Source organism: Cavia porcellus, unplaced genomic scaffold (genome assembly GCF_034190915.1).
Source record: "Cavia porcellus strain 051 isolate PalLab524CR breed Dunkin Hartley unplaced genomic scaffold, mCavPor4.1 scaffold_1, whole genome shotgun sequence".
Lineage (NCBI taxonomy): Eukaryota > Metazoa > Chordata > Mammalia > Rodentia > Caviidae > Cavia > Cavia porcellus.
In genome coordinates, this window is record NW_026947484.1 from 55,046,019 (window position 1) to 55,058,736 (window position 12,718).

The following is a 12,718-nucleotide window of genomic DNA, read 5'->3' on the forward strand; positions in this document are numbered from 1 at the left end:
AACAACAGTAACAAGGGGAGGCACCTCCGTGGGCAAACGGAATGTTTGGGTTTGATTTGGCATACGAGAACATTCTGGAACTTTGCTGGACTCTTTGCATTTGGAGAACAGGGCTGCCAGTCTGACCTCAAAGGCCAATGCATAAACAACCGCTCCAGGATTCCTCCAAGCGACTCCCGGGGATGCATGTCTGTAATGTCAACAGTGATTGATTCATGGCTCCTTGGAAAATGCGTCTTCACCTGTGGTGCACGGTGCACGCGCAGCATCGCAGCGGCCTGAGCGGCACGTCCTGAGGGCTGGGTAGGTGGCGAGGACGCGGAACCGGACCCGGCACGGCCCAGGTTGGCGGCGCGGCGCGGCGGGGCGGGGGCGCGGGCGGCAGTGGAGCCGGCGGCGGCAGCGGGGCGCGGAGCACGTGGGCACGGGCGGAGGAGCGCGGAGCCCGAGCGGCGCGAGTGTCAAAGAGGGGGCGCCGCGGGCGCAGGGTGTGGTCTGCAGGGAGCGCGCGGAGGGCGCAGAGACCCGCGGGACCGGCGAGGCGGCGGCGGCGGCGGCGGCGGCGGCGGGGCGTCGCCCGGCGGGCGCGGCGACAGCGGTGGCGGGGGAGGTCCCGCGCGCACTGGATACCCGCGCAGCTGCGGCGCCCTCTCCTCCCCGGCCGCGCCACGGACACCTGCCGCGTCCCGGCGCGTGCGCCCAGCTCGGCCCAAGTAAGTGTCTCCTTCCCGTCCCTTCTCCTCCTCGTCAGTGGCCGGTGCCGGGGACCCGCGGGACCCGAGCTCAGGACTCGCGCTCCGGGGAGGCTGCCGGCGCGCGGTCCTTGGAACCGCGGCTCCGTTTCCGCGCCCCACCGGGTCCCCCAAGCCGCGCCAGGCTGGGGGAGGGAGCGGAAGCCACTTTATTTATTTATGGCTCCCGGCTCCACCTCTTGCCCCCACCCCGAATCTGTCCGGATCCTCGGTGCCCAGTGACCGCCAGCCCCCAGCTGGGCTGAGAGGGTGGGTCCGGGCTGCGCCCCGCGCCGCCCCCTCTTGGGGTTTTCTTTGGAGGTCCAGCGTCTTTAACTGGGGTTCCGTAACGGAGGAAGGGCGGGCCACGAGCCCGGGCGTCGGAGCGTGGGCACCACCTACCCGGGCTCGCCGCGGGTGGGGAGAAGAGCCGGCGACCGGCTGGGGCGGGCGGGCAGGCGCTCGCCGCTGGGTGGGTCCCGGGCTGCGCATTGTTCGCGCGACGGTGCGGGGAGCTGGGGGGCAAAATACGCAGACGCCGCCCGCGGGGTGTACAGGAGACTGACGAGCCGGGGATGTGGGATCCCAGCAGCGGGAGGAATGGGGGGCCGGTCCGCTTCGGAGACTGCGCCTCGGATCCCCGGGGCACGCGTGGGCAGCTGTGATTCCTACTCCCGAGTGCGAAACTTGAGTCTGACTCTAAGGCAGAGACGGCAAGCGATCAAACATCCAGAATGGGAGTGCTAGTTCCTCCCATTGAAATTATTTCCCCGCGTGGCGAGGTTGGAGTTTGAGGTGTCGCGGGCGCAGGGCCGCTTTCTCCTGCTGGCGCCTGATTCCAAGAAAGATCTTGGGTGGGGTTTCTTTTTGGACCCTCTCAGGCCTTTTATTTAGAATGTAAATTCTGTGTGCGCCTAGGGCTCTTGAAATTAGGTGGTTCGGGAAGATGAATCGGTGTTATTTTATTTTTAAAGTGCGGTTTGCGCTGTAGAAAAGACCAGCACTCCCCACCCCACAGCGCGCCGGGTCCATGGAGACAGATGTGGGTACTGGGTGCGGGAGGGGCCAGGCCCTTGTGAAGGAGCAGGGAGACCTCTCTTGTATATTGCTTCTGGGACCGGGGTGGGGCACGTTCTTCGGGACTTGTTCCATTCTTTTTTTTTTTTTTTTTTTTTTTTTTTTTTTTTTTGTCTTTTTCGTTTTTTAATCGGTACCAGAGATCGAACTCATGACTGCCTGCTTGCAAGGCAGGCGCTTATGCCGTTGAGCTAAATCCCCAGGCCCACTTGTTCCATTCTTTAAAGGGCAGAGATGGCACCTGTTCCTGGTAACTGTTCCGTAGCCCACTGTAAAGGAGGATGATTTTTTTTTCTGCTCTCCAAGAGTAGTAATCGCAGTATGAGTAGTAACCAGAGTAAGAGCTTTCAAGAGAGTCTAAAATTATTTCACAGGCTAATGCTCCGTGATAGATGTAGACACAGATCCAAGAGGCTGGTGGTGAAGCCCAGTGGTTGCTAACACATCGGCCTGCCCCAGTTCTGTCTTGCTTTGATAGAAGGGAAGCAAGTCCTCCTAGAGCCTGGAGATCCCGCCCCACCAAGGGAAAATCTCAGTATAGAGCTTCTCTGACCATGGCCTGAAAAGCGTGCAGGGGGATTGGTGTTTATTGTATGGGACACTGTCGGGTGTACTGGGACAAAGCCAGTTAGGTAGGTGCTAAACACAAACAGAAACTTGAGTAGACTTGGAACCAAACTCGCTGCACCTCTAACACAGTGAAACCAGTACTTCTGTTCTCCTTTCTCTGTTCTGTCTTGATCTTAATGTTTATGGCCTTACTGCTTTCTCTAGCCGCGTTTGTAGTTCGTGCTTGGGTGGTGTCATGGATTTGGCTTTGTTTTGGCTCTAAAAAAAGAAACCTTTAATGTTTGGGCCCGATGATATCACCTTTCAGATAGCGGTAGTGCCCAGTCTAGTTCCACACCACGCACGGCTAAGTGTAGGACCTCAACCGAGTTTAAGACTGCATTGCTCTCCACAGCCGGGTTTAAAGGGTCCCCACATGACCAGTTTCAGTTAGTGGTGGCTGTTTGTCTTCTAAAGTCCCCAGACTCTAAACTCTGTCGCAGATTGATTGCTACACTACATCTTGATTTTATGAACAACAGAACTTAATTATTTTGGTCTCATTTATCAGCCAACAATATTTACTGTTGCCAGGATAATTATGTCACTGAAATATGCCTGACTTTAAAATCCATTGCAAAAGGTCCTTTTAAACCTGTTTCTTCATGAAGGGGAAAAAAATTCTGTGAAGCCATAATTCCACACTTGTGAAGCCCTCTAGCCATTTGTGTTTATTGAGTTTATTTTTCCACAGAAAGAAAGAACCATTGTTCTGTTGTCTAAGAGCTGAATGAAAAGAGAAAGTTAGGAAAAAGAACCAATTAAACGTTATTTTCTGTATTTGGGAAAATCTAGGACTTAAAGTAAACACTGATTATTTTCTTAGAGACATACCATCACCTTTTTAGGAATATTGGAAAAAACCCAAATTTTAGGATTAAAAAATACTATTCCCAAATATTCATTCAAAGTAGGTATGTATGAACACATGCATTTTAAAACCAATCTCAAGTTGTTTTCATCATTTTATACAGTGATGAAATGGCATTAAATGATTGGTACTAAAACATCGGAGTTTCATTGAATCTATATTTAAATGTAATATACTGTCTTTTTGCAAGTGGTTTCATTGTAATAGCCTGTTTGTTGAGATTTAAAAGAACATCATTGATGTCATGGTGTGCTTTGCATTTTAAAATGGTAGCCAATGAATTACAAACATTCATGACTGTACAACCACTTGCTGAAATTTCTCAGGACCCCCAGATAGAGAATGATTTGTCCTATCTACTGTCATTCATGCCCTTGTGGGACTTATGTAGATAGATCCCTTTGTCCTCTCAGAAGCAATTTCCTTGTCAATTAATACCTGTTGGACCTGAATCTTTTGATATTATTCTCTCGTGTTGTAAACTCATGTACAGATATCTTTGTCATATTATGGCGAGAAGACTTCCTGTTGAAAATACGGAAATTAGTGCAGAGGAGGGGTAACAGACATTGAGAATCGCTTATTAAATCTGGAAAGAATCAGGGCCTAGTGCAGGAAAAGAACAGGACTCACTGAATAAAACCCACTGAGCAGTTCTCTGACCTCGGAAAGCCTGGGCTATGGGACACATGGTACACATTTGGGTACCTCAGACCCTGATGTCATAGACCATAAGCCACAGTGACACTGCAGAGTGTCGTGCCTTGGCTTGGTTGACTTGAATGGTGGCTTTAATGGTGTTCACTTTGCTCCTGAAGTTTTCTCCAAAACTAGCTCCTTTCTTCTGAGGACTGTTTATTTATGTAAAATGAAAACTTGTCGGTGCTTATTTCGGGAACATTTTATTTAAAGAGCTTAGTTTCTCTGAGTACTTATTACATGTTGCTTCTGTGAACGTTTGCTAAATGCTTGACACTCAATTTTTATAACTAGATGAAACTAGAAGCACCTTGGTTAAATGATTCAAATAAGTTCATTTAAATATTTTGCCCGCTTCGCAATAAGGTAATTTGAAAAAAAAAATCAGTTAGGTTTTTATTTTAAAAATTGGTGATTTTGATTTTCATTTAAATGAACACCAACTTGGTTAATAAAAATGTAGACATTTCTGAAGAAAACATATACAGCATGGAAATCAACAGTTGTGTATATTTTGATGTGTAACATTTTCTGGTAAATTAGACTTTCTTATTTTCAGAGAGAATGTGAATTTTTAGCTGATCACATTTTCTTTGCATTGAGCCTTGGAAGCTCAGAGTCAAACTGAGATCTAGCTTATCCTAGTTATTAATTTATTAATTGAAAGAGTTATGTCCTATAATCAATTACAGCACATTATGGCGGTGGTCTAACATGGGGGAAAGCCAAATAGGGAAGAACAGGAAGAAAATTCCAGTCAGCTCCTTGTGCATCATAAATGCCTGCCCCAAGCATCACTTCCTGTCAAAGGTCACATGTACCCCCCACCTCCATCTGGTGGGATAGAGAGCCACATTGTTGCTGGCTGGGTCTTCTCCACATCCTTTAAACAAAAGGCCACTTGCACTTTTTCTTATATTTTGGTTCTTTGTTGCACCATAAAACTCTAATATTAATCATGCTTATTAGTTATATTAATCATATAAGTGACACATGTGTTATCTTTCTCAATGACATTAAATTTTCCTACTGTCAGGAGGTCTAGTTTTGTTTTGGTTTCTATGTTGGATCCTTAAACAAGACAGATTATCCAAGTAGGCCTGAGTCAGTATTTAGAAACAGAATCTTGTCTGCGAATCGTGTTTAAGGTTTCCTATCACAAATGTCAAGGGACTATCTATTAAAGGCATAATTTCTGACCTAATGATATTGGATGGTGGCCGGATAAAGAAGCCATCAAGACATTAGAAATTAAGTCATAATGAGTTACCATGTCCACATATCTTTTTCATTAAGGTGAAAACCCAAACCCTTTCCTTCATGAAAGTCAGCTGCCACTTTTTAGAAAAACATTATTCTAGCATTAACCAGGAGAGCAAAGTAACTAGATTTTTTCATTAGAAAGAATTCCCCTCTGGGTACACTAAAACTCAAGTAGTCTTGAGTAGCCGAGGATGAATAAAACATTGGAATAATATTATGATTCCGTGGTCCTGGAAACTTGCAAACGCTTGGCTTTCTTCTTCCATTCCCGCCCCCCTTCCCACCTGCCCCTCTTTTCTACTGGCTGCAGGGCCTGATTGACAGATGCAGAGATTCTAAGGGCAAGTTAACCCCACCAGACTGGACGCCTTAGAAATCTTCTAGGTAAATATAGTATTTGTTCTAAGTACTGCACTTAAATACAGTAGTTAGGTTTAAGTGCTCACTGTTTGTACTTGAATCAACAACCATTTTCAGCTTTTAGAAGAGACCACCCACAAAACTGCTCCTTTTAACTTTGGAAAATCCCTGGGAGGGAAGGAAGCAATAAAATAGGCAAAACCTTGAAAAAAAATAAATTATTGACCCGGTGTGACATAATTATGCCTAAGGCCAGAAACACTGAATTAAACTTCCAAATTTAACTACCTCTGGATATTAATCTGATTCTCCTCGTTTCTCCCTTCTAGAGATATCTTTTTTTCAGACATCTTGATTACAGTTAATGTTAAAATAATTGAAAATATAAGATACAGTTACCCTGCACTGAGCTACCAGACAGTGTAAACATTGATCATTTAAACTTAGCCTTTTAAAAAGCACTTTAGATCCAATAAAAAAACCTCACTGTATTCGTACACTTCCTGTGCTTGCCATTATGATATAAATAGTGCATAAAGCTTTAAAACTTTGATCAAGTTAATGTTTCATTGACATGCAAATTAACTGCTGACATCTAAGGTGCAAGCCATGTGATGAATCCTAATTGGCAAGAACCTCAGAGTAGTATTTATAGATTACATTGCTACAAAGTGCAAAGTAAATTCGCATTGTACAGCTCAATTCAGATGGATGTTTAAGCTTTGATCCCCTTCAGTTTTTACACATTCTTTTTGATCTCCAAAGACTCTCAGAAACAAGCTAGCTAAGTTGCTAAATATATGACTAATAACATTTGGGCGAAGAATTTGTCTTCAAATTATTCCTAAGAGGTTTGCAGACCAGTTAAGCAGGGCTTCCCAGCTTGTTCAGGTGTGAATAATTTGAGAGGCTACAAACTTGAACTGAAAGCTTGGTGATACCGTTTTCATCTACACTACGTGAGACAGATGTTTGCAAAGGAAAAGAGGAGAAAGAAACATGAACATTTAACAAGTGAATTAATTTTTAAGAATAGCTGCCTCTAAATGTCTAAGTGGAAATTGTGTTTTATTCTCTAATGGTGTTTGAGATTTCTTTTATCTCTGTATCTGTTATAGTCTGTGAAGAAAAGCAATGAAGAAATTACAGTGTGTCTGTAATTCCCATCCCATGCTCTCAGGCCAAGTTTGGCATTTCCATTCTTTATTCTGTATCCACCCTGCCTAATGGTAGATGAACAACAGCAAAACTGAAAAAGGAAGTGTTTTATTCTGTGTATTTTTTGGTCTGTAGGCAGTTTCTACATGGCTTCATGAGGTTGTTGGGGATACATGAGCTATAAATTCTTGTGTGCAAGGATTGAGCTGACTAGAAAACTTTCTGATTTATTACCCTCGATGTTTTCTTCATTTATACCCAGCCGGGGTGTCCTGCTTTCCCTCCACATTGCTCAGATGCCAACTAGAGATTTAAAGATTTATCTGAAAAGACACATGTGTGTTGAAGGGACTTGTGTAACTGGACTTGAAACTGATGTTTTGGGTTGTTGTTTTTTTTTTTTTTTTTTTTTTGAGAGAAAGAAAGAGACAGACAGACAGACAGACAGACTGTATGTGTGTGCCTGTTGTATTAAACCTGAAAACTTTTACATGTTTGGAAAACCTAAGAAAATGCCATAAATGTGTAGTGTTTGTTAATGATTATTGCTGTCATTCTAAAGCTAAGTTGATGAAATACTGAACATTCAGCAGCCAGTGGAGGTGAATAATTATCTTTAGTGTGATTGAATTAAATGACACAATCCATCCTTGGGCCTGTTTTATTTGTTGGCAGCACCGACTTTGTTGCCCAGCTTTTCACACTGAAATACATCCCTGGCCCATGAAGACTTTTTTTTTTTTTTTTTTTGTTCAGAAAGAGGGTCTCCCTAAGCCAACTGAGTTGTCCAGGCGGGGCTCAAACTTGTGTTCCTCCTGCCTCAGCCTCCCAGAGAGAGACCTAATTTTTTTTTTTTTTAAACAAGTGCCTTCAATGGTAATGAGGCTGTCACATGGGCGTATGATCAGGGTAGCTTGATTTCCTGCTGATGAAGGTTTATGAGGAAATTTGTTCCTTAGTTAAGAAAATCTCTTGTGAAGGAACATTGAGAAAGAACTTACTATGCATGGCATATTGACATAGGGAATGCTCATGAGAAGGAAATTAAAAGGCCTCTGCCCTTTTATGATGAGGTTAGATGTCTGATGAATTTAGGATGAAGTTAGAAATGCATATGTTGAACTGTTACACCTTAGACCGGAAGTCAGCACCGCAGCCCGGACTAGAACTAGCGATTGGCAGGTTTAATCCTGATCAAACCCATGCAACTGAAAATACCCACAGAAAATTGTAAGCCATGGGGGTGTCCCATGTGCATCTGTTTTAAATGAGTTCCCAGAGCTTTCAGATCATCTCTCTGTGCTTTACCCCTCCATTCACTCTCCCAAAAAACAACATGGTACCTTTTCCTCGGGTACCTTTCCTTGGGTAAATGCTCAACTCCACACTGTGAGATTGTGACCTGGCTTCCTGTTCACTGTTATTGAAGATGCCAGAACAGAAAGTCCACAGACACTGACTGCCTCCTGGCTCCTCGCACTTGGATCTAGAATGTACCTGCATTCTAGAATGTTCTCTCCCCCACATTCTAGAATGTTGTCTCACACTTCGCTGGCAGAGTTTCAGTGGTTGCTTCTTACTGGGGTGCAATGGAGAAATAAGCAACTGCTGGTGATCAACGTATGAGACAAAGTCCCATTGAGTTTTTGTTTACCCTTAGGAAATAGGCTTTCAGTAGAAACTTACATAAGTGAAGTTACTTAGAACAATAAAAATCAAAACACCATCTATTTGCCCAAAGATAGAAAGTAAAGTATCCATATTCTCGTGATAGAAAAGTGCATGTGTGGGCTGGTCCGAGTGCAGTGGTGTTTACAACTAATTGATCACAACCAGTTACAGATTTCTTTGTTCCTTCTCCACTCCCACTGCTTCACTTGACTAGCCTTAAAAAAAAAGAAATGTGCATGTGTGTTTGTGCTGGGGATTGAAAATAGATCTCGCCTATGCTACACCATTAGCCCATAGTAGAATAATAAGTGCCCGTTTAAAATAGTTTCTTGGGGGAAAAAAAGAATATTAACAAGGTGAAAGGAGATGATATGAAAAAATACAGCGGACCTGTGCCTTGTATAGGATACAGTTTTGCACATGCATGTAGATGTGACTACAAACGTGTACCATGATGCAAGGTGACCCTGTTAGACACTGAAAAGGGCAGGTTTCTGAAAAGCAAAGTCCCCTGAAAGTATGCTCAGCTCACACATGCCAACAGGAGTACAGAATGTCCACAGAATAAACACAGTAGAGAAGACCATCTCCATAGTGTGAGGGAGCTGTCACTGGAGGATCCATTCGTACCAGGCTCCCCCGGGCTACAGCACCGGTCTGCAGTGCTTCCTGTAGGATTTACTGCTGAAAGGGATCACCCATCCATCCAGTCCTCACAGTGCCACTAGCTCCTGGCCTGCAGCAACACCATTTCTGGCCTGGACCATTCCTTGCCTTCCAGCAGTTTCTTCTCATGCCTGCTTTTGCAGAAACAGTGATTGGCAGAGCTATCACTGCATCGTGACCAAAGCATGAGCCCCACGGATCGGCTGCTGAAAGGTCACCCTCTGCCACTGCTTGCTGACTCTGGCATGGAGAGAGGCTTCTTCTCTTGACTTCTGCATTTCCAGCCATAAACCGAGGCTATTCATACCTGTCTTGTAAAGTGGTTAGGAGGATCAGGTGAATGTCTGTATTAAAGTAAGGGCTATTCTATATTAGCTATTTGTCAAGACTTAAGTCGTGCCTTTTTGTGTGTGTGTAAAATCATGCACAAGCTTCTCATTGCACTTATGTTAGCTCATTCATCAGCTTCACCTCTTGCTGCTCTTCCCCTTCCTCTCTGCTTCTGTACAGACCTGTAACCTGTTCGGTCACTGGGCCTTTACACTTGCTGCACATTGCCTGGAGCGCTCTTATCTGAGTCTCCCTAGCCACTTCTTGTCCTTCAGTTCCCAGGTTTTGCTTCCTCTTCTGAGAGCCCTTCCCTGAATTTGTCCACCCATATCTCTCCTCCTGCTGCTGCCACACTTTATCTTTTCCCATCTTACTGTTTCTTTGATTGACCTCATGGTCACAGGAGCTTTTTGTTGGACTGCTTAACCTTTTCCCCCCTGTGAAACTAGTGTAACACCTGCCATGTGATTACACTGGCTCCCGCCGTACCAAGAGAGTCCAGCATATAGTAAGGAAATATTGATAGATGGACGGAGGGAGAGATGATGGAAATGCTGCCTGTTGTAATGGGTTGGGGTTTTAGAAGGGCTCACTTCACATTTACAAAGTCTGCGTGTCACTAAAAAGCCATGGAGGATTAAGTTATTAATATTCCTCATCAGTTCCCCTGGTACCCAGTGCCTTAAAAAGCTCGTCACAGCACAGGTGCATTGGAGGAAGCTGAGAGTTTGAGAGGGAGAGCAGGGCGGTAAGTAGGTGGTGAAGATGATTCCAGCTAGGGCAAGCCTCAGGGGGATGTGAGATGGTTTGAGTTCAGGTAGAAATTTGGGGGTTTGCATAGCCCATGCAAGTGATGGTGAACCTTTTAGAGAAGCGTGCCAAAACTGCAATCCCGGAACCTACTTATTTAGCATAAAGAGCCTTCACTGCTGTTAAACCTAACTATCTGACTTGGGTCTCCTTCTGACAGAGAGGGCTCTGTGTGTCCACTGTGACACGCATGCCATTGGTTCGCTGCCACTGGTTTGAACATTCAAGAGGAAGTGTCAGACCGGCTTTTTATGAAGAACCAGGTTAGAGGTACTACGTCAAGTTAGCTTCATACCATCTTATTTCTTAGCTTCAGGGCAAGTTGCCTAAGGCTCTGTAAACCCGGTGCCAAAATAACTGCATACTTTTTAAAAAATCAAATCAGTTATTTGATGTGATGAAACGGAAACCAAACTGTTTTTCTTTTGTTGGCTCAGCTGGTGTGTTAAATAGAAGTCAATCAAACCTGAGTGTGTGTATGTGTGTGTGTATAAATGTGTCTGTCTTTGTAGATAAACCTATTTTTTTTTTTTTTTTTTTTTTTTTTTGCCACACAGGCAAACAATGTGGAAAAAGAGACATTCCTGCATTGTTTCTCATCCTCAAATTACAGAAGCAGGGAGTTTTATGCTAAGCGGATGCAACCCCTGTCTTACCAGGAGGTGTCACTACAGCTCACTCAAACTCAGGAGTGCATTCTGTCTGTAGGCGTCCACTGGTGTCTGCCTCCAGCCCACCAGGTTCTCCACCAAGTTACTCAAAGGAAATTTAACTTTAAAGAGTTATTTCTGGCTGCTCATATCTGCTACAAACAACTGCTGTGATCAGGAACTATCTTGGCTTGTTTACTATTCTAGAACCAGATGCCACTCTTTCCTTTGAGTGTAGGACTGGGTACAGGGAAAGAAAGCGAAGAGTGTGGTAAGGGATGAAAGATGGACACAGAGCAGGGTGGACAGAATGGGGCGGGGGGACAGGAGATGGCACGCCCTGAGGGCCTCTGGGCTTGCTGTTCTCTCGCCCATCTGAACCCTGTGTGGGCTCCCTTCCCTGTCTCTTTACGCCACTCAAACATTGAGTCAAACTTTTGCACAACTCATTAGCTGGTGTCAAATGAATACACTATGCCAGCTCTTTGATTCATGTAATTTCGGTCCCTTCTCCTTGCTTTATAAAATAGGTATTAATATTAAAATGCTCCAAGTGAGAAAGACGAAAATTAGAAGGGTGGCAGGATTTGGGGTTAGGAGGTGGGTTTGATCAGCGATCGATTTGATTTCTTGTTCTTTCTATGATGCCGCTAAAGACTCCATCCAGCAGGAGACTTCCCTAAGGTTCTCTTGACCCCAGGGACTTAGCTTTGCTTCTTCTGGGCCCCACACATATCACCTTGTATTTGTTCTCTGGCCAGGCCAGGTTCAGGCTTCTGTTTCCTTTGCTGCCTTTGCAGGACCCAGATTCTTTGAGGGCGGACACTTGTTCTGTTTCTAGGACAGAACACAAGGGCCCCAGTGTGATCAGTGAGGGGGTGAACAGGAGAAAGGCGCCTTAAAAGGGGCTCTGTGGTGGGTGGCGTCACCTGCCCTCAGGCCCTGACACCAACCCCTCTTGTATCAAAGTCGGTTAACAACAAAGTGTGTGGAAAGGAGAATGGAGTCCAGGGCTCAGAAGAGAGGGTCTTCATTCAGCCCAGCCCACCTGCCACTCCTGTGGCCTGGTGGACCTGACCGGCGTCTCAGGGGCTGTGTGTCAGTCTGTCCTGCAGGTGGCAGCATGGCCCAGCTGTCAGGAGCCACCTCAATGCTTGGACATCCCTAGGGATGCCAGGGTCAGGACAGTTCTCAGGGCCTTCAGTGCTCTGGGACAGAGGAGTGGTCCTGCCTGCCTTCTGCACCCCAGAGTGATTAAGCCTGCAAGATTTGGGGGGGGGGGGTTGCAGAGCAAGGCTCAGTTCCTGTCTAATAGAAAGAGCTCGCCACATTGTGGATGGTGAATCCCTCTGCAGGCATCCTGGGGAATGTGGCTGCTTAGAAATCACTCTTTGGCAGAACACTTTAGAGGAAGAAAAGGGATCCTCTCTTCTGAAATATGGAAAAATTAAACAAACTCAATTTTTTCCAGTTATGTGATTTGCTCTGCATTCTGCACTATTTTTTTTTCCTTCCTTCTTTGGTTCTGAAATAATATTCCTTTCCACCTGACTTAAAGCAAATCCGCTGGAAGGTAGCTTATGTTAATTATCCCAGTATTTTGAAAGAGTGCAGGCAGAGCTATGTAAAATGTCTTAATTTAAATAAGCTCTGAGTCCTTTCATATTGTAAACGGAGGTATTTAAAAGTTAGATGATTGGAAATTTCTGAAGTTGTGCACAGTTCCAGAGAATGGAAAATGTGTTGGAAGAGCGGCTGGCAGGGTCACAGGCTGGTTTATTCTAAGTACACTTGTGCTATCCATTACAGAAGACAATTGACAG

At 45.1% G+C, this 12,718-nt stretch overlaps 1 protein-coding gene across 1 annotated transcript in view; it reads left to right on the top strand.

Moving 5' to 3' along the window:
• The first annotated feature begins 687 nt into the window (after positions 1 to 687).
• Positions 688 to 12,718, top strand: part of Sema6d (semaphorin 6D) — a 559,259-nt gene continuing 547,228 nt past the window's right edge. Inside the window, exon 1 of the mRNA XM_063248202.1 lies at positions 688 to 713. The gene's annotated coding sequence lies outside the window, so the exon portion shown is untranslated. The remainder of the gene's footprint in view (positions 714 to 12,718) is intronic.